At 40.2% G+C, this 22,334-nt stretch overlaps 1 protein-coding gene across 4 annotated transcripts in view; it reads right to left on the bottom strand.

The window, feature by feature from the left end:
• Ptpra (protein tyrosine phosphatase receptor type A) overlaps nt 1–16,779 on the bottom strand; it is a 127,406-nt gene extending 110,627 nt beyond the window's left edge. For 2 of the 4 annotated variants that reach the window (XM_040275396.2, XM_005320535.5), the window contains exon 1: nt 16,496–16,779. The gene's annotated coding sequence lies outside the window, so the exon portion shown is untranslated. Of the gene's footprint in view, nt 1–11,741; nt 11,778–16,495 lie in introns of all 4 variants that reach the window. The other 2 variants (XM_078051519.1, XM_013356486.4) reach the window with 2 other exon arrangements.
• Nucleotides 16,780–22,334: the final 5,555 nt, after the last annotated feature.

Raw genomic sequence — 22,334 nt, forward strand, 5'->3', positions numbered from 1 at the left:
GCCCTGCTACCAAAAAGGGAAAAAAAAAAAAAAAAAGAGGAGGAAGGTAAAATGTTACTGTGTTAATTCAAATAGCTACATTGGATCCTGACTCAACCACAAGGAAGGAAAGACAGATATTTACCAGGTGAGGAAACTGAGACTCAGAAAGGTTAAGTATCTTGTCTAAGTTCACAAAACCTGACATGCAACCCTAATCAATCCAACTCCCAAAATTAAAATAATAGGCCTCACAAAAAATATGTGAAAGAAACACAAAATCCAAATTGATTTGGGGGAATGATTAAAGGGTTCATTTGAAAAAAGAAAAAAAAGTACAAAGGGTAGCAAAACAAACTCTGGACATGGATTCTGCCATTGAGACCACATTTAGGCTTCTCCTACAAAGAAGGGTACCTCTTAAGTAGGATTATCCTAAAAACACAGAGCATTTTCCCAGTCTTAAATCTCTTGACCAATAACTGTACCATAGTCCTGTATTTTCAGTCCAAAAAACCTGTCTCTCTGACTTAGTAAATCTGTCCTCCACATTTGAGTGACACTACAACTGTGAGAAGAAAATGGTGAGCAATAAAATGAAGTATGTCAAAGACATAGTACAAATACTTTGAGTTATGTTTAGGATTCTTTTTTTGCAGGAGAGAGGAAGAACTAGTATTGAACCCAGGGGTGCTTTACCACTAAGCTGCATCCCCAGACCTTTTTATTTTTGACACAGGGTCTCACTAAGTTGCTGAGGCTGACCTCAAACTTGGAATCTTCCTGCCTCAGTCTACTGAGTCACTGTGATTACTGGCGCTGAGCTAGGATAAATATTTTTTAAGTGCTGGTAATTCAGATTTAGCTAATGAAAAGCACTGATCTCAAGTTTGACTTGTCAAGGACTGACTATGTTTGACAGACTGAATGTATAAGTGTATTTTAAATGTCTCTGGAAATTTAATTAACTGAGTAAAGAGTATGAAGGAATTTAAACTATTAAATTAACATTAACTTTTTTAAAAGTGAAAACTGTTGTTCCTTATTCCAAACAAAATTACTATGCTTACAATAACAAAACTAAAGGAAAATTAGATTTTTAACTTGCCATTTTAATAAATTAAACATTAATTTGAAAACCAAGTAATTTTAAGTAGTCCTTTCCATATACAAAAGCCCCCCCCCAACGTTAGAAAACTCACACATAACTAAACTGCTCTACTAACTACCACTTGCTCTACAAAAGCCCTTCTTAAAGTAGAACCTTTGAAAACTAACTTAATAAGTATGACTGATTTAAGAAACCATTTCCACTGACACTGGGAAATTCAATCAAACCTCCTTACACAATCTTCCAAGGCATATTTAGCACCTCTCTAGCATGCACAAGGTCCTAGGTTTGATCCCCAGCCCCAAAAAAACAAACAAGAAGGAAAAGAGGAGGAGCACATCTTAATCTGCTAAAACATATCCTCCTTTATTGTTATTTGAAATATCAAATATAGTTATTTAACTATTACATCGCATAGCCATGTAATATATCTGGAAGATTTTACAAGTACTAGTCACAGTATCTGTAGAAAGGGATGTCTTTGAAGAGGGAAGATGGAAGGAGACAGAATTAACTTTTACTATATATTTTTAGTATTATTGACATATTTTAACATGTATTAAGTATTAATTATTAAAAAAACCCACAATTTTAAGTTAACCATAATTTTAAAATATAAAAACTAAAAACATATCAAAATCATGTTTTTCTTCTTTTTTAGTAGTTATTCAACTACTAAGAATCCCTGCCTTAGAGGTTCAGAACAACTGCAGTGGTACTACTGCTAACTGGGCATGAACTACAGGAAGGAAAAGGATTTTCCATGACCCACCAGCTAGCAGCAAGACCCTGGGTAAGGTGGAGTCTCCCTGGGCTGCTTCTGCTTCTCATCTGTGAGAGTTAGACTTAAGGACTTGAGAGGTCCATTCTAGCTAACACACCAGAAAGAAAGAACCAGCAGGTCACTTTGAACTCAGTAAAGGGTATGGGCTAACAAAGGCCCAGACAGGAAGTAGGGAACAATGGGGAGTTTTGCTGAGTGCAGGTAGAGGCACTGACTTAGGGATTGGCCTTACTCCCTGAAAAGTGGGAGAAGCATTCACATCACTGGAGACACAGAAAGGGCAACTAGGAGAACAGAAGCATCATAAAAGACCAGGGCCCTCAGTTTCTTTTAGAAGAACATCGGAAATCCTGGAACTATTCCACAATATTCTGGTAACAGTGCTGCTGACACATCAATGGAAGGCATTCTCTTTATTAATGAGTAGTATCAATGCATTTACAATATTGCATTAAGCCGTCTGTCAACCAATGTTTGAAAACTAATTGTGGGTTAAGTTATTTGTCAATCAATATTTGAAAACTGCCTGCACAATTCACAGGAGCCGGATTTCAACTTCTTCCTACACACAGAAGCTCCATTTGCCAACATGTCTTCCAAAAACCCCAAAATCTGGAACCCTACTAATGCTTCTTCTTGAATCATACTTAAGTATATGACCACATATCTCCACATCTCTCATCAGCACTCCATAACACCATCATCACTTGTCAAATTTGCTCAAATCACCAAATAAATCTCTGTGATCTGCCCAGTTTGTTTTCCACAGTACTGACAACCAAAAATTTTGACTGCTTACCTACTAATAAATAAGAGAAATGTCCCCAACATATCTTTACCTATGGCATAGGTACTAATCTATATGTAAATACCTCAAAAAATTAATTTTCAAATGAAACAGAATCATGATCACAATAATAGTATTGATACCACTAAAATACTGATATAAACCCATTTTTTATGTGATCCATGATTAAGTATTTCTCATTATGTTTGACAAAAAATTTCATTTATAACACTTTGTCATAAGTTTGAAAGTCTGATTTCAAGTCAATATTTGGTTTTAATGGCTAACAGAGCCAAAACAGAAACATGGGTCCAAAAGGAACAATCACTGTGGCTATGCTTATTAACTGTGATATTTATTTTTCTACCATCCAATAATACAAACACTTTCCTTTAAATCTGGCTAAAGATGTACATCTTCCTTCTTCTCTTTTCTTATGGTGCTGGGGCAAACATCATATCATTTCATTCATAAAAATTTCAGTACTTGTCTCTAAAAGTGTCTTCCTTTTTAAATACAATATCTTCCCCCCCCGCCGCCACATACACACACAAAAATAAATAAATATAATTACAGTACTATTATCAAACCTAAAAAAAAAAACAATCATCTGATATTCCCAATGGTCTCATAAATATCTCTGAATGCTGGTTTGGGTATACACATTACATTTAGTTAATATGTCTTGAGTCTTTTTTAAACTGTAATAATTTTTTTACTCTTTTTTTATGTTTATTTGCAGTAATGATTCATTTGTTCTATAGTATTTCTCACATTCTGAATTTGCTAATAGCATCTTATAAACTGTTAAATCTAGAAGCTTAATCTGAGTCAGATTTGATTTGCTTTGTGAAGAGGGGAGCAATATTTCATGAATGTTATGTTCTTCCCACTATATCACACAGAAGGAATAAAAGATGTGGTTGTCCCAATTTCAGAGATGTTATGATTCATCAGAATACTGTCAGCTTGACCCCCCGGCCCATTATAAAGCTCCATAATGTTTTGTGTTTTGGGTTTTTGTTTTTTTTGGAGGGGGTGCTGGGTACCAGGAATTGAACTCGGGAGCACTTGACCACTGAGCCACATGGCCACCCATAATGGTTTTAACAGCTGCTAATAATCAATGCCTAGGTTCTTTATTTCATTAGATTATCTAAAACTTATTTTAGAAATATATTTGGAGATTTTTATCAGGTTACAAAATACATTTCCAAATTTTTCATGTGCAAAATTATAAGAATTTTTATAGGTACAACAAAATCATACTGAAATCATAAATCATTTGGGAAATCAAATATAAACCACAAGGCAAGTTCACTTCAAACCCACTTGGGATGGCTAGAGGTAAAAAGATAGACAATAACTAGTGTTCACAGGCATGTGGAGAAATGGATACTCTTATAGAATTACAGCTAGGATTGTAAAATGGAGTAGATGCTCTAGAAAGCATTTAACAATTCCTCAAAAAATTAAACACAGAACGAGGCATGGTGGTGCATGCCCCTAGGAGGCTGAGACAGGAGGATCACAAATTTGAGGCCAGCCTTAGCAATTTAGTGAGACACTCAGCAACTTAATGAGATCCTGTCTCAAAACAAAAATTAAAAAGACTGAGGATGTAGCTCAGTGGTAAAGCACCCCTGAGTTCAATCCCTAGTACCAATAAATAAATAAATACACAAACAAAGATCCCGGTGTGGTGGTGCATACCTGTAATCCCAGTGACTCTGGAGGCTGAGACAGGAGGGCTACAGGTTGGAAGTCAGCTGAGACAACTTAACAGGACTCTCTCTCAAAATAAAAATAAAAATGGCTAGGGATTTAGTTCAATAGTAGAATGAAGGCCACAGATTATATGATTCTGTTTTTATGACATACCCAGATTAGGCAAATCCACAGGACAGAAAAATTAGTATATGCCAGGGACTAGAGAGGACAGAATGGGGAGTGAAGCTAATGAGTACATAGTTTCTTTTTGGAGTGATAAAAATGCCCTTAAATAAGATAATGGTTATGATTGTACAACTCTATAAATGCACTAAAAACCACAGAATTTTATGGTATGTAAATTATATTTCAGTAAAGCTTTTTTTTTTTTTTAAAGTATCAAGGGGAAAATGCTTTCCCATAGCACTTTTTTTCCTAAAAAGAAATAAGTTACTTTCATGTTCATTATTAAAATAATACCTTTACTTGGAGCCTGGGGTTGTGGCTCAGTGGTATAGCACTCAACTAGCACGTGCGAGACACTGGGTTCGATCCTCAGCACCACATAAAAAATAAAATGAAGGTATTGTGTCCAACTATAACTAAAAAAAAAAAAAAAAAATTTAAATAACACCTTTACTTGAAGATACAGAATAAGGATTACTTTTTCAAATGGTATTTGCTATGTATCACACTTATGCTAAAAAGCTGACTTTGAGGGGGTAGTGCTGGGATCAAAACCAGGACTTCACCCATGCTAGGCAAGTGCTCTACACTGAACTACATCGCCAGTCCTAAACAGTCGTCATTTTTTAAGTTAATTAATATATGCTGTTGTTGTTACTATTACTATTATTATTATTATTATGTGTGTGTGTGTGTATATTTTACTTTATTGGTACTTTATCAATGAGCTACATCCCCAGGCCTTTTTTATTTTTTAACTTGACACAGGGCCTTGCTAATTGCTGAGGCTGGTTTCAAACTTGCAAACCTCCTGTTTCAGCCTCCTCAGTCACTGGGATTACAGGGGTATACCAGTGTGCCTAGCTTTATTTTCATTTTGAGACAGTGTGTCACTAAATTGCCCAGCCTTGGGGGGATGTGGCTCAAGCGGTAGCGCGCTCGCCTGAGATGCGTGCGGCCCGGGTTCGATCCTCAGCACCACATACCAACAAAGATGTTGTGTCCGCTGAGAACTAAAAAATAAATATTTAAAAAATTCTCTCCTCTCTCCTCTCTCACTTTCTCTTTAAAAAAAAAAAAAAAGAAAATGACAAAATAAAATTATCAAGAGTAAAAACATATTTTTTAAAAAGTAAATCAATCAATCAATCAATCAATCAATCAATCAATCGCCCAGCCTGGCCTTGAACTCATAATATTCCGTGTCAATCTCCCAAATAGCTGGGATTATAGGTATGTGTGCCACTGCACCTGGCAACAGTTGGCTTTTTTTTTTTAACTGATGCATTATAATTATACATAATAATGGGATACATACATGCATATAACATAATTTGGTCAATCTCATTCCCCAGTATTTTCCCTTTCCCTCCTCTCTCCCACTAATTTGCTTCCTCTACTCTACTGATCTCCCACTGTCATTAACATTATTATTTTAATGACTACATTATAATTACATATAAGTGAGATTCATTATGGTATATTTGTATGTAGACATAGCACATTTGGTAGATTTCATTCCCAGTACCTCCCTATTGTCTCCCCTCCTCCTTCCCTCTAGATCTTCTCAAGAAATAAAACCAAGAGCCAGCATAGTGGCATCTCCCTATAATCCTAGTTGCTCCAAAGGCTGAAGCAGGAGGATCTCAAGTTCAAAGATAGCCTCAGCAACTTAGCTAGGCCCTAAGCAATTTAGCAAGACCCTGTCTCAAAATAAAATGGACTGGGGATGTGGCTCAATGGTTAAGTGCCCCTGGCTTCAATCCCTGGTTCAAAAAGGAAGGAAGGAAAGAAGAAAGGGAGAGAGGAAGGGAGGGAAAGAAAACCAAAAATCATTAAGGGGGATGGCATCAAAAAGCTTCTGCACCGCAAAGGAAAAAATTAAGAATGTGAAAAGAGAAGAGACTGGGAGAAAAATCTTTGCCAGCTTTGCTTCCAAGAGATGATTAGCATCTAGAATATTATAAAGAACTCAAAAAACACCTCAAAACAACCCAACCAACGAATGGTTAAATGATCTAAACAGACATTTCTCAAAAGAAGAAATATGAATGGCCAATAAATAATGTGAAAAAATGTTCAACATCCTTAGCAGTCAGGGAAATGGATATCAAAAGCTACACTGAGATTTCATCTCACATCAGTTAGAATAGAAATCAAAGAACACAAATAATAGCTAGGTGTGGTGTATCCACCAGTAATCCCAGCAACTCTGGAGGCTAAGGCTCTAAGCAACTTAGTAAGACCCTGTCTCAAAATAAAAAATAAAAAAGGGTGGGGATGTGGCTCAGTGGTTAAGTGCCCCTGGGTTCAATCTCTGGTATCAAAGGAAAATAAAATAATACAAATAATAATAAATACTGACAATGATGTGAGGGAAAGGTACATGGTTAGTGGGAGTGCAAATTAGTACAACCACTTTGGAAAGCAGTATGGAGATTCTTCAAAAGTCTAAAAATGAAATCACCCCATGACCCAGCTATTCCACTCCTTGGTATTTATTCAAAAGAACTAACATCAGCATACTACAATGTTACATGCATACCAGTGTTTGGAGCAGCACAATTCACAAAAGGCAAGTTAAAGCAACTGTCAACAGATAAATGAATAAATAAAATGTGGTATATATACACAATGAAGTTTTATTCAGCCATAAAGAAGAATGAAATTATGTCATTTGCTGGTAAATGGATGAAACTAGAGAACATCATGAAATAAGCCAGACTCTGGAAGTCAAGAGTAGGATGTTTTCTCTCATACATGGAAGTTAGATTAAGAGAAGAAATTTTTAAAAGATGTGGAGAGGGTGTCAGGAAAATAGAAAGGAGACCAACAGCTGAGGTTTTTTTTTTTGGTTTTTTTTTTTTTTCTTCCTTTTATTCTTTTTTCTTTTTTCAAGTACTGGGAATGGAACCTAACTAGGGGTGCCCTATCACTGAGCTACCATTTCCAGGCCCTTTTACATTATTTTATTTTAAGACAAGGTCTCATTAAATGCCAAGGCTGGCCTCAAACTTGCAATCTTCCTGTGCTGGCCTCACAAGTTGCTGGGATTACAGGTATGTGCCACCATACCTGGCCAGCTGGCATTTTTTAAAAAGAAAATAAGTCATCAACAACTCTAACACAACACAACTAATGAAGGACAACCTGATTCGACAGCTTGCCCATTAAAAGACAATGAATGAATTTCTCTTTTAATCAAAGTAACTGTTTTGTCAGTAGTTTTCACTTAAACACTTATTCCAAATAACAATGTTCTTAATAAGAAAATTATTCACTATTAAGAGTATGTCTTCCAGGGGCTGGGGTTGTGGCTAAGAGGTAGAGCACTTGCCTAGTATGCATGAAGCTCTGGGTTCGATCCTCAGCACCACATAATGAAATAAAGTTTTGTCTCCACCTATAACTAAAAAATAAATATTTAAAAAGAAAAAAGAGTATGCCTTCCAGTAGCTCACAAAAGAAATGGTTCTTTCCGAATTCAATTATCAAAAAGACTCTAGTAATTCATGCTAAAAGCTGCTTAATCTTTTTTTTTTCCCCCTCCCAGTGCTGGGGAATCAAACCCAGGGCCTGGCACATGCTAGACAAGCACTCTACCACTGAGCTATACCTGCAGCCCTGGACTCATTGTATACCAAACCTCTCACCCTGCAAAATTTGTTCAAATACTTATTTATTTAGAGATAAGGTCTTATTAGAATGAGAGTCAAGCTAGTCTCAAACTCAGGATCCTCCTGCCTCAGTTTTCCACATATCTGGGATTACAGGAACATGCCACGGGAATCAAATTTATTCTAATATTATTTGTTCAAAAATTCAGCAATGTTTCCTATGCATCCTCCAACATTATTTAGTGAAAAAAGAATGCATTTTGGCTTCTTGATAAGTAATTTTCCATGTATTAAATCAGTCTTGTTTGTTTAAGTGGGCCTGGGGGGTAAGAGAAGAACCTGCTAATGGTATGTACCTTTTTGTCTTTCATAAGAACCAGAAATTCTGCAAAGCACTTGACTGAATAGCTTATAACTTTAAACATCATTTAAAAAAAAAAAAAAGTAGCCAGGCACATTGGTTTATGAGCTAAGTAGTGGCTCAGGAAGCTGGGGTAGGAGGATCACAAGTTCAAAGTTCGCCTTAACAACTTAATGAGACCCTGTCTCAAAATAAAACACAAAAACAGGCTGGGGATCTGGCTCAGTGGTTCAGTGCATCTGGGTCTAGTCCCTGGCACCAAAAAAAGTAGGGGCTGAGGTGTGGCTCAGTGGTATAGCACATCCTTAGCATCCTCAACACTGGGGAAAGGGGTGGGCAACTCTTTATATTCCAGATGTTTAGTTTTCAAATGCCTTAGTACTGGTGATAGCCCTCTATTTTATTAATTACCATCTCAAGGTTGTTTTAATGAAAGAATAACGAAGGCTATAAATCCATATTTCATAAAAGCTTCTTATAAATCCATATTTCATAAAAGCTTCTATTCTCCATATTAATGAGTTCATTTCTTTAATGTAATTTAATAGTTAATCAAGAGTTCATAACAGAAGACTAATATCAGCTCTGCCATCTTATTTGTTTGCTTGTGCTTGCATTATCAGTTCTTTCTTCAATCATTGGTTTCTTTGCAGATTCATTTTGAAACCTTTACAGGTTAGTTTAATGAAAAGTGAATAAAATAAACAACAATATGTGGCAAGTGGATGTCATAGCATATGCTTGTATCCCCAACTACTGGGGAGGCTGAGGGAGGAGGATCACAAGTTCAAAGCCAGCCTGGGGAGGTTTTACAAGATGGCGGAATAGAGGAGGTTGAGTTTCTGGCTGCTCTGTGCCATGCCATGAAACCAAGAAAGCAGATAGGCAGCTTCTCCATAAGAGAAGTACTGGAAACATTCAGGGACACTGTAAGTCCACAGGGTAGAAACTTTACTGCCTCAGATCCACACTGTTGGATGGGTAGACATACAAACAACATGAAAAAGGAAACAAGTTGTCCCAAACAAACCAAGATACTCCAATAACAGAATCCATTGACACCAAAGTGGAAGCAATGTCAGAGAAGGAGTTTAGAATGTACACAGTTAAATTGATCTGCAAAGTAAAGAACAGTAAACGGAATGAAATCACAGAAAATACAGGAAGTGAAAGATCACTTCAATAAAGAGGCAGAGATTCTGCAGGGAAAAAAACAAGCAGAAATCCTTAAAATGAAGGAAACAATAAACCAAATTAAAAATTCAATAGAAAGCATCACCAACAGACTAAACCAATTGGAAGACAGAACCTCAGGCAATGCAAACAAAATATATAATTTTGAAAATAGAGTTGATCACAGAGAGATGATGTTAAGAAATCATGAACAGAACTTCCAAGAATTATTAGATAACGTGAGAAGACCAAATTTAAGATTTATTGGGATAAATGAAGGCATACAGATATAAATCAAAGTAATGTACAATCTCTTCAAAGCCAGCATGGGCAACTTCATGAGACCCTGTCTCAAAATAAAGGACTAGAGATATAGCTCAGTGTGTGAGGCCCTAGGTTCAATGCCCAGTATGACAAAAATAAATAAAATAAAAAGGGTTGGGGATATGGCTCAATGACTGAGTGTGTGCCTAGCATGTACAAGGCCAGGGGTCCAACAGTACTATCAAAACCAAACCAAACAAAACAAAAAACTGCAATCCACTGAATGGATGAGTATAACTCTGCTCACTGAAGAACTCCCTCTCTTCCTTCAGGACACCCCAAATTCTGTACTTGAACATTAACACTAACATTATGTAATCTACACACTCAAGAATATGCCAATGACAATCCCTAAATTAAATGTTTTATTTTATTTTTTTAGACAAAAATGAATGAAAATTCAAAATTTCTTCCAGCACCTCAGTAAGCTGTCATATCCACCTCTCTGAAAACTACTGCTCTAGATTGCAGCCATAGTGAATTTTTACAATTGCAGATCAGACGGGCTCAATCTCCTGCTTAAAATCCTTCAGTGGCTTAGCTTTGCCTTCAACATAAAGTCCAAAATCCATGTATGCACATGAGGCCCTCAACTCTGACTTCTGCCTCTCTCCAGTCCAGTGGCTCTCAACCATGACACATTAGAATCACCTGCAAAATTAAAATATATATACACATTCTCAGGCCCTATCTATGGCCAATTAAATAAAAAAACAATCAGGGGTGTGGTATCTGCATGCCTATTTTTTCTTTTTTTAAATTAACCCTGGTTAATTTAAAAGCACAGTCAGGGCAGAGAATTATGGCTCCAATGTCACAGTAAGCCACCTGCCACTTCCTGCTCACCATGATCAGTCAGTTTCAGGTGCTCACCAACCTCTCAATTAGGCCTTGCTCCACCAAGTGTGATCCACCCACCAGCAGCATCCGCCTCACCCAGGAGGTGGTTAGCAATGCAGAATCCCAAGTCCCACCCGGATCTACTGAATCAGGACTTGGCATTTTAACAAGATGCCCAGATGGTTCATGTGCACATTCAAGTAAGAGAAGCGCTGCCCTGAGCTACCAAATCCCTTCCCAGCTCAGGGCTTTTGCAAATGTTGCTTAACTGTTGAACTTCTCTGGCACTCCCTAGACACCTTATTCTTCTCCTCTGATTACATCCACCACATCTATAATTACCACAAAGTGATTAATTTCTGTCTACTGCACTAACCCTTAAGTGCCATGAGGACAGAAATCATATCCATGTTACTCTGGGGTATCTCCTCCTCCAGCACAATGCCTGGTATAGTCAACAGAACAGCATCTAGTCTTACATTTTATGCCAATATGATCCCATTCTATATTTTCCTAATATCTGTCTCATTCAGTAAATGTAAATTATATCTATAATCTCTCCCAGCTATAGGCTGAGGTAGGAGGATCATAAGTTCAAGGCCAATCTGGCAACTTAGCAAGACCCTGTCTCAAAATCAACTTAAAAAGGGTTGAGGGGGCTGGGGCTGAGCAGAAGGGATTATCTGGCATGTATGAGGCATTGGGTTCAATTCTCAGCACCACATATAAATAAATAAAATAAAGGTCTATCAACAAATATATATATATATATATATATATATATATATATATATATATATATATATATATATATATATATTTTTTTTAAATAAAGGGTTGGGAATATAGCCCAGTGGTAGAACACTTGCCTAGGATGTACAAGGTCCTAGGTCTGATCTTCAGTACTGGGGGAAAAAAAAGAAAAGAAAATTAAACTTTTCTCAATCAACATTTCTTTCAAATTAATAAAATAATTAAATATTAGGTATTTGTTTGTGATAGCACTAGCTGTGTTGTCAAGAATCAGGGCCATATAAAATTGCTGACAGTGTTGTAAAGTAGTTCAACCTTTAAATAAAGGTAACAATTCAGCGATAAAATATTCCTCTGATACAGTGAGCATACTGGAGGGGTAAGGGTCCAAGAAAATAATCAAAAAAAAAAAAAAAGAAGTATTTGAACAAGCTGTAGTTTGTACAGTCTGTTTATTTTTTCCTTTTTTACTGTAATAATTGGTACTTTTATAAACCTGAGTGCCCTTGTTCAAATACTTCTCTTTTTTTTTTTGGATATATAAATGAGTAAATATAAAATATTTTATGCTATCAACAATTCAAAAATTATCTGTATGTACTGACTACAACTAAAAAAATCAATGTACATGGACACAAACAGATAAATTTAGAGTAAATATAATTTTATACTTAATGGATTATCTTTTCAGTAGAAAATATGTTAAAACAAATTTTAACACTGGGTTATTTGTGAGTTTCTGCTCAGTTTTATTAACTTTGTATTGTATTATTGCTATTTTTGTTGCATTTACACACACACACACACACAAAAAAAAATTCTTCCCTTAGCATTTGAAAACATATACTAGTTACTATGCTGGAACTGAAAAAACATGATTCTATATCTGGCCAACTTCCCAGCTATTAACTCAACTTCACCTGTATCTCATTTTTTTCACATAAAGAAAAATAATGCAACAATGTTTACAAATTGCTAAGTGCCTCCAGAAAGATAATGGTCATACACAAATATCAGAGCTGCAAAACATAAGCCATCACCATCCAACACTGCTTTTCCTGTACAAGTCACTCTGATCTTTCTGAGCCTCAATGTGGCCCTCAGTAAATTAAAAGAACTAGGCTAGAATAGGGAGAGGGAGCTTGGAAGGAATAGATGAACTCTAGAGAGGGCAGAGGAGTTGGAGGTAAAGGGAGGGGGCATGGGGTTAGAAATGATGGTGGAACGTGATGATCATTATTATCCAAAGTATATGTATGAAGACATGAATTGGTATGAATATATTTTGTATACAACCATGAAAAATTGTGCTCTATATGTGTATTATTGTAATGCATTACACTGCCTTAAATAAATAAATAAAAGAAATAGGCTAGAATGACATGAGTGCCAGTGGCTGCTAAGAGAAGGGTAGGTATGTGGAAGTTGAAAAAGTATCCCAGATGATCCTGCTAGATATTCTGATGACAATCCATTGAGACACACTCACATTTGGGGGAGAGAATAAATTGGTAGAATTACCTCAAAGAGTGGTAATATGACTACGTTTAAAATTAAAAAATGGACACACCTTTTGATCAAGTAGTTCCACTTATAAAAGCATTCTGTTCAGAAAATTTATACATGAGCTCATAACAAAATATGTACTTTGTATTGCACTGCTGTAAGAGAAAAATATGGAAACAAATGTTGAACATGAAGACTACTTATAAATACACAAAGCTACATGTGCAAATACACAGTCATAAAATAAAATAAGGTAATGTCAATACAAAGAATGAACAATTCTATAGGTACTGATTTGAAATAATTTCCTAAATATGCTTTGTTTTTGTTTTTCCCGGTGCTGAGGATGAAGCCCAGGGCCTCAAGCATCTACCATTGAGCCACATCCCCAGCCCTAAATACGTTAATTTTTTTAAAGGTGTGACTGGTCTGTATCATGGTGGAATTTGTTCTATGTTGAAGCATTATAAAGGAATAGTGTCTATAGAAGGGTCACAAACCGGAAACTTCAGCCGTCCCTGGAGAAGAGGTTAGGAGACAAGAGACTTGGGGTCCGAACAGGAGGGCAATTTGTTTCTCTAAATACCCTTTCATACTGCTGGAATTTCTCTCTCATACTCATTAATATCTTCCCAAAACTGAGCAGAATTCTCTTTATACCTTCCTTTGGGTCTAAAAGGATATGATTTTACCTGGGTAGGGTCTGGTCACTGCCTCCTAAATTGCACAGGTATCAGCATTAGCTCCAAATGTGCCCAAGTGACCTTTACAAAGCCCACTCAAAGTCCCTGACCGCCTTTAAATTCTTCCTTCAGTGACTCTTCCAGTGCTTAAACACACTACATATACTTCAAGCTGACCCTAATCTCATCTTCCAGCCCTCTTAACTTTACCCAATCACCTGTTTAACCTCTTCCCAGTTCCCAAGGTCAGTAAGTCCTTCTCCCTCCAAGCCTGCTGGTGCTGCTCTCTTTCCTATGTGCACTGTCCACCATGCACAAACTTCTATGCACCCTTCAGGACTAAAGGCCCATCCCAAGAAAGTTTTCCCACCTAAGGAGGGAGGGACTATCCCCTGCACAACCTAGCAGAGGTTCTGGAAACAGACTATCAAGATTCAAATCCTGACTATAACTTCATCTGACTATACCTTCAACTGTAAGGCCTCAATTTCCACCACTGAAATAATTAAATGAGAGAATTCACGTCAACCCTGTCATAGGCAAGTAAAAAAACAACAGATTATTGTTACATTCTAGTAATATCTGTTATGCCATTATTTATTAACATCTCCCTGCCCTGCACTAGAGTGAGCTCCTTCAAGGTAAGGGCATGACTTCATCACTTTCATTTTGTATCCCAAGCACTAAGCCTTGCAAACAGAAGGCCCACAAATATAGTTAGGTAAGAGGGTTTGCTTTTCTGGTTCAGTATTTCATCCACAAGCTAAATAAGTGGCTACAAGGTATACAGTGAATAGCCAATGGGGATCATTGATGGTACCCATCAATGCACATGAGTAAGATCACTTTAAGCAGACAGAGGTGAAAAGTGAGTGGCTTTTGGCCTTTTAGTCAAGCAGATTGGAAGTCGGTGGGATGTGGGAAGTACTGGTTCTTGACTGATGAATATTTATGGGGGCTGGGTAGGATGGACATGAGAAGATAAGAAATCAGATGTGGTAAAAGTCCTGGGCATGCACTCCAAGCAGGCCTTCAGGAAACACAAGTGAAAAATTATCTTGGGTACTGGGAAAGGATCTAGGAGACAACAGGATTTTCCCAGCAAGAAAAAGTGAACAAGACACAGCTCCTGCCCTTAAGAAGCTTCTCAAATGAAAAGAGCTAGGTAGGCAGGATGAAGCATGCCTGTAATTCTAGCAGTTTAGAAGGCTGAGACAGGAGAATCACAAGTTTGAGGCCAGTCTTAGCAATTTAGCAAGACCCTCAGCAACTAAGCAAGACCCTGTTTCAAAATTTAAAAGTGGGGAGGGAAAGATATACATTTTTTTTAGTTGTAGATAAAAACAATATCTTTATTTTATGTGGTGCTGAGGATCGAACCCAGTGCCTCACATGTGGGAGGCAAGTGCTCAACCACTGAGCTACAACCCCAGCCCTCCCTCGAGTTTGAGAGAGAGTGAGAAGAGGGGGATAAGGGGGAGTGAGTGAGAGGGGAGTTTTAAAGAAACACATGGAGCTTAGCAGGGACAGGTGGAAGATGATCAAAGAAAATAAATATCTCCCAATATTATTAGTGGTCAAAAAGCTCTGAATAGCCAGAGAGGGAATGAAAGAAAGGTGAAATGAGAGATTAGTCTAAAGTAAAAATGTAAGTTGAGGCAAGAGTGTCAAGGGCCTTGGTTGACCTGATAAGGCATTTTGGGCTTCATTCATCCCATGAGAAAAAGAAAGCGAAGGAGGTTTTAAGTAAACAAGTGACAGCATCAGATCTATGTTTTTCAAAGGAGTGGCCAGGCAGGAAGATGCTCGGCCTTTCCTACTCACTCCTCCTCTCACCCACCATCTTCTGGTTCTCTGGCTGCCTCAACAGCTAGCAGGTGGCAAGTAAAACCATCTCTGGGGAGATATGACTGGTTGAGAGCAGGAATCCCTATTCTGGGCAAAGGCTTTTGAAGACATTTACTCTGCCTAAAAGGATCTGAATATTCCTGTTTTCCTATCTCACAATATCATCACTGACAAAATACACACACATACTACACACACACAAAACCTCAACATTAGGTTCAATTCTGCCATTACAATTTTTATTTTCAAGAAATATATTAGAATTTTTTTAAAGATTTTTTAATTTCCCGGAAATAAAAAGGGAGGGGATGTGTATTCTCAAGTGGCTCACTATGAATTCTGAGCAGCTCTGAGTCCCTATTTTACCTTCCTAAGCATCCTCAACAGTTGGGAGTAGGCAGCAGAGAGGGGAGCCTGGGAGACGGGCGGCGGCCGGGAAGGGCGCGGGGCTTTAAGGAAAAGAAAAGTTGGTCACTGCAAGAGCAAAATTTTATCCTGTCCGGAGTTTTCCTTTCTTCCTATTAAATGAACTAGAGCAAATGCTGTTCTCGCTGTTCTAAGTTTCCTCTTACAGAATGAACTACGGCAGTGCCCTGGCCTGGCGCTAGAAGGACGCACGCAAAGTTCCAGGGCAGTCGAGAGGGGTCGGTGCCCAGTCCTGCACGTTTCCGGGGACCCCCCTCCCCCTCCCCACTGCGCAGGGATGCCGGATCCCACTGCAGAAGCCGGAGGGATTCTACCGGGAAAAGGAGGATATGGGGACCCCTCCCACCCGCACCCGAAGCCGCCCCCGCTTCCGGAGCCCACCCGAGCGGCGGCGACACAACACTCACCAAGTCGGGCGTTGGGCGGGACCACTGGGGACTAGGACGGCGCCTCCGCCTGGGTTCTGCGGCTGCGTCTCGGCCCGCCACTCGCCCTCAGGGCCGCCGCCCGGCCCGCGGCCCGGAGCCCCGCGGCGGCGGCGGCGGCCTCGCCTCCATGGCGAGGGAAACAGGCGGAGGGAGCGACTGGGTGGGCAGCGGTGATGGCGGCGTTGGCCCGGGGTCCGAGCTGGATCGCGCGCGCGTCCCTGTCAGCGCCGCACTCGCTGCAGCCTCGCTCCCGACCCGGTGTTAGCTGTAAGGCGCGTCCTCATTGGCCGTTCAGAGACGGGCGCTGATTGGTCGACACCGTACGAGCGTCTCCTGCCCTCGTGGGCCCCGCCCTTGCGCGCTTCCGAGAGCTTGCTGGTCCGCCCGGGGCGCGGAGTCGGGTATCATAATCTCAGAGGCCGGGAGAGGCTCGCCCCACCGCAGCGCAATGTTTCTCGGAAAGCTGGGTTTCAGAAGTGCCGGCTGCCAAGTGCACCTCCGTCTTCCGCTTCCTTACAGTCCCCAGACCCCTGGACGTGAGCCTTCTTCCCAGCTTACAGAGGCGGAAAATGAGGCCAGGCACAAGTCACGCTAATACCTAGCGAAAGCCCTCTTTCCAACCCTCTTCAAAAGTGGTTCTTTCGTCGTCCTTCCCACCCCGTTCCCCACCGTCCCTAATTGCTTCAAGGCAAAGGACGAAGGATCTCACTGAGGGGAGAGAGGAACCTGCCAAGTCCCTAGATCGTGCCTGGCTCCGTGGGTGCTCTCTTACATCAAGCCAATCCACGCCATTTCCACCGACCCCAGGGAAATCTCCCCGTTTTTCGAGATGCTCATACTGGTCCTGGTCCGCCACGGAGGTGGGTGAAAGCACTACACGTGGTGCTCTGCGGGGAGGGGATTACCTCTTGCCATAGGCCTGCCGGGGATGGGGGAGGGGGCGGGGAAGAGGATCAAAGTGCGGAGAGGACCAGGATGTGCATCACCCAGGGACGGGGTGTGGATCCCTTCCTGGAGCCCTGGGCATCACGTCCCTCGTGTGGCGTCCGGAAGCCATCTGTCAGTGCGATGGCAGGAGCGGTTTTCCAGGCGCCGCACTGTGGGTGCTGCAGGTAGGTCATCTGTGGCTTCAAGTTAATTTACATCTTATCTATTAGGTGGCAAGTAAAACGTTTTGGGGTGTGGTCACCAGCAGGTTCCTCTGGACGTTCGGTGGTCTGCACCGTGTGAGTGGCTGGAAGCAGATTACACAGCAGGGCACAAGAAGAGATATGGGGGATCCTTCAACCTAGACCGCAGTCCTGCGGTGCCCGGGGTGGGTTGAGGCAGGCCTCTCCTCCAAGCCCGCCCACCCCGAGATCCCCTCACACACAACCGACTGGTAGAGTCCCACGTTTGGAGCGCCCTAGGGAAAGCTCTGGCCAGCCTCGACTCTTCAAGGAAGGGAGGGTACCATAAGAACGTATTGCCGCCAGAGAAGGAGCCCACATCAGTTGCTGTTTCTAGCTTGATGCCTTTCCATCCCTAGGCCCACCTGTTGGAGCACCAACAGTGGACTCAATGCCCCTCCCCACTCCCATTTATTTGTGGAGTAAATTAGTATGTGCTAACCTGAGCAACAGTCTGGGATTACTGGGTTGCGGTGAGCCTCTCTCAGACCATCCCCTCCCCAGCAGGGAAATCCCTCCTTGAGTTATGACTCTTGCTCCCTTTCAGCAGGGCCAGAGTACATAGTTATCAATGAGACAGATACTGAAGGCACCTCTGCCAGATAGGATAAACAACCCAGCCCCAGAGGCCACTGTCCTGTCTCCTAAATATCAGACCCCTGGGGCAGCCAATGAGGGCGACACCCACACATCCAACAGTGTTTCCTGGAAAGTTCAAACTCCAAATGGAAAAGCACACTAAGTGGAAAAGTGCAAGGCCAGAACTTGCACTGGAACTCAAAGAGTATGAAAAAAAAAAATCTTGAAAAATTCTGTAAGTGCAGGAAGTACCTGGGTAGCTAGAAGTGCAGCAACCACATCAGCATGGTTTTATCTCATCTATATCTGACACTTATTTCTTAATGTTTCTTTTATTTATTTTCATTTGAATTTATTTATATTAACATAAAAGGGGTTGGCTACTTAAATATATATTATAAATATATGTAAGCTGTTCATATTGGCTTAATCCACATCAAATATAGTTTACAAAGGGAAAGGACAAGCACTTTGTATAGAATATACAGACATAGCATCTCACCATGGGCCCACAAGAGGGGCAGGGAAACAACTTATATTTACTAATTAGAATAGCTATTTCCAGGTGTGGTGGCATATGACTATAATCCCAGTGACTCAGGAGACTGAGGCAGGAGGACAGCAAGTTCAAGTCCAGCCTCAGAAACTTTTGGGGCTGGAGACTGTCTCAAAATAAAAAAAGGCTGGGGATGTAGCTCCATGTGTGAGGACCTGATTCACTCCCTAGCACTAAGGAGAAGAAATTTTAAAAATTATTGTCATCCTTGAGACCATATAAAGAACCCCTACCCCATCTAGACCATACAAAGAACCCCTATCCCATCTGACCACGCCTGGGGAAAATGTTACCGTTGTGTGTGACAGTTAGAGAACTCCTGGTTTCCAGACTGTCCTGTTCTGGGTGACCAGAGCCTCCCTCTACTACTATTCCTGGAACCTCCCAGTGCTGTACTGAGAATTATAGGCACATACAGCTTGGCAAGCAACCCATTCTCAGGAAATGCAAGCGCTTCTTCCCATCCCCATGAGACAAGCACAATGTGATCAGAGCATTTGTGGTATGCCTGCAGAGGTGACATAGAATATCAGACCAGGAGAGGCAGGGTTTTGGAGACTGGAAAGGAAGATTCAGTACAGGAACTGCACAGACTATTTCCATCAGAAGAGAACAGAGTCCCATCCTTGATGCCTACCTGTGGAGACTTGCCTAGCCCAACATCCTACCCAATTCCTGGAGTGTCCAGAAGCTACCCTCCCCCCTAACCTACTTTCCCTCAGCAGAGTTATGGGTTGTCTTGGGAAAGGATAGGAAAAGAGAAAAAACAGAGAGGGAGAGGAGAGAGACAGGCTTTCCAGACCCAGGCCCACCCAAATGGGAAGCTACAGCCCTCTTGCTTCCTGTTCTGCTTTAGACCAAGCCCATGGGGTACACAGAGGGGTAGGCACTTTTCAGTCACCCCATAGATATCTCAACAATCAGGGTTCATGAGCAAAGGACTGAACTAGAAGGACAGCTGGAGGATGAAAGTAAAGGATTCTTCCTCCTTTAGGCAAGTCACTTCCCCTCTTTGGGGCCTCCTTTCCCCATCTAGAAAGTAGAACAGTGAGTCATTCTCTCAACAAATTCTTCTTGAGTACAGACCATGTGCTGGATGCTGCAGGGAATAAGACAGAAGAGGCCTCTGCTCTGAGGAGCTTACATTCTGGAAACAGACAATAAACAAACAAACAAGAACATTTCCTAAGTGCTGTAATGAAAACGAAGCAAGTCAATATGATAGAAAGTAAATGTGAACCAAGTGCCTTTTTAGGCTCCTGTGCTAATGGTCACTTGCTAGAGTTTTATACCTAAAAGACAAGCCAGGCAGCCTCCTTGCCCTGATGTGTCTTATAAGAGCCTTTGTCCCGACTTTCATTCTACACTACCACTGATATTCCTAATCTAGGATGACAAATACTTTTAGATTCTCTGCCTCAATCCCATTCACTGAACAAGACTCAGCCCAGGCCAACATCATAGGCACAGGCCTGCTATTCACTTGCTCACAGTAGAAGACATTTTACACTAATATCAATTGAACAATAAGATTTGGAAAAAGGGGTTGAGATGTAGCTCAGTGGTAGAGCATTTGCCCTGTGTGAGGCTCTGGGTTTCATCTACAAAATACATAAATATACAAACAAAAATCAGAATGAGAACTTTCCATTTTTCAGATTTTTCCCTTCTCTCTTTTGCAGTATCCAGAGTCTCATGCATGCTAGGCAAACACTCTACCACTGAGCTAAAGTCCACCCTCCAGTTCTGATTCTTAAATATCAAACTACAGGTGCATGCATTGGTCAAAAATTACCAAATGTACACAATGTCTGTATATTGCACTGTATAAGATTTTGCCTGAAAGACAAAAGGTACAAATAATGAATTCCAGTTAATGAAATGAATTCTGAAGTCATTAAGGAGTGGTATACTGATTCTGCAACTTACTTTGAAATGCATCAAAAATAAGATGGATTAATTTAGTATAATGTGTGATTAATTGAGTATATTAAAATGTCAATGGAGAATCAAAGCAGCAGTAATGCAGGTGTTTGCTGTAAAAATTCTGTTTATTAGGTGGGCATGGTGGTGCACACCTGCAATCCCAGCAACTTGGGAGGCTGAAGCAGGAGGCAACTTAGCAGGACCCTGTCTCAAAATAAAATATTTGAAAAAGATATTTGGGTTGTAGCTCAGCAGAACATTTCTGGGTTCTGCTGAAAAAGAAATGTATGTTTTTTTTAAAAAGGTGAAAGTTGGGAGCTGGGGTTGTGACTCAGTGGTAGAACACTTGCCTAGCATGTGTGAGGCACTGGTTCAATTTTCAGCACCACATATAAGCAAATAAATAAAATTTTAAAAGATCCATCAATAACTAATAAAAATATTTTTTAAAAAGGTGAAAGTTTTTACAATAAAAAGTTAGAAAGAAAATTAGATATTAACTTTACAAAAAAAAGTTTAAAAACTGCCTTTGATTTTCAAACAACTCTCTCCATAGACAATTCCAATATTTCTCCACATTAACACACATTTTTAATGAGGTTGTAATCTATATACATTTGTCATTGTTATTAAAAAGTATTTCTCACATGTTTTTAAAACTTCATGACAGCCATACAGTGTTTAATGTTTGTAGAAGAAACAGGTGGTATGTTGCTTTGGGGTTGCAGATTTTTTATTGTGTACATTCTAAAAGCACTGGCCAAGTCTCCCCTCTGACTGGGCTATTGGGTAGCAATTCTTTTTCATTGAGAACTAGAAAAGTTGGAAAACATTTTTATCTATCTATCTATATCTATCTATTTTCTGCACTGGAGATGGAACTCAGGGGTATTTAGGGGTATTTAACCACATCCCCAGTCCTTTTTTGCATTTTTTTCTTTTCTTTTTTTTTTTTTTTTTTTAGAAACAGGGTCTCACTGAGTTGGTTAGGGCCTCATTAAGTTGCTGAAGCTGGCTCAAAAAAAATCACAATCCTCCTGCCTCGGACTCCTGAACTGCTGATTACAGGCATGCATGGTGATGCACAGCGAGAAAAACATTTTAAAACTTATCAGGGCAGTGAGAAATTGTGGAGCCAAGACTGGGGAGGAAAACAGCCTAGAATAATCCCAGTATTGGGGAATCCTTTCTTTTCCTTGGAGGTGTCCACTAGTTTCAAAGGGAAAAATGAAAGGCTGTGCCAGACTGTGATTCCAAAAACTGGCCATATTTCCAGTACCTTGCTATTCCCCTGTCAAGAGGTGGAGGCTATTTCACCTTGAAATTGGTGAGGTAAGTTTATGAGACTGCCTTGACAAACAGAATGTGGCACATTTGACACCATGGGACTTCCAAAGCTAGGTCAGGAAAGGCAGAACAGATTCCGCTTGGCTCCTTCTTGGGATGCCTGCTTTTGGAAACCAGCTTGTCCTATGACCAACGTTGTGATGCTGTGAGGTACCCTGGGTTGTATAAATGTTCTGGTTCACAACCCTAAGGTCCTAGTTAACAACCAGCTTCAACCAGACATGTGGGAAAGCAAGCCCCT

The sequence above is a fragment of the Ictidomys tridecemlineatus genome, chromosome 5 (assembly GCF_052094955.1).
Source record: "Ictidomys tridecemlineatus isolate mIctTri1 chromosome 5, mIctTri1.hap1, whole genome shotgun sequence".
NCBI classification, from domain to species: Eukaryota; Metazoa; Chordata; class Mammalia; order Rodentia; family Sciuridae; genus Ictidomys; species Ictidomys tridecemlineatus.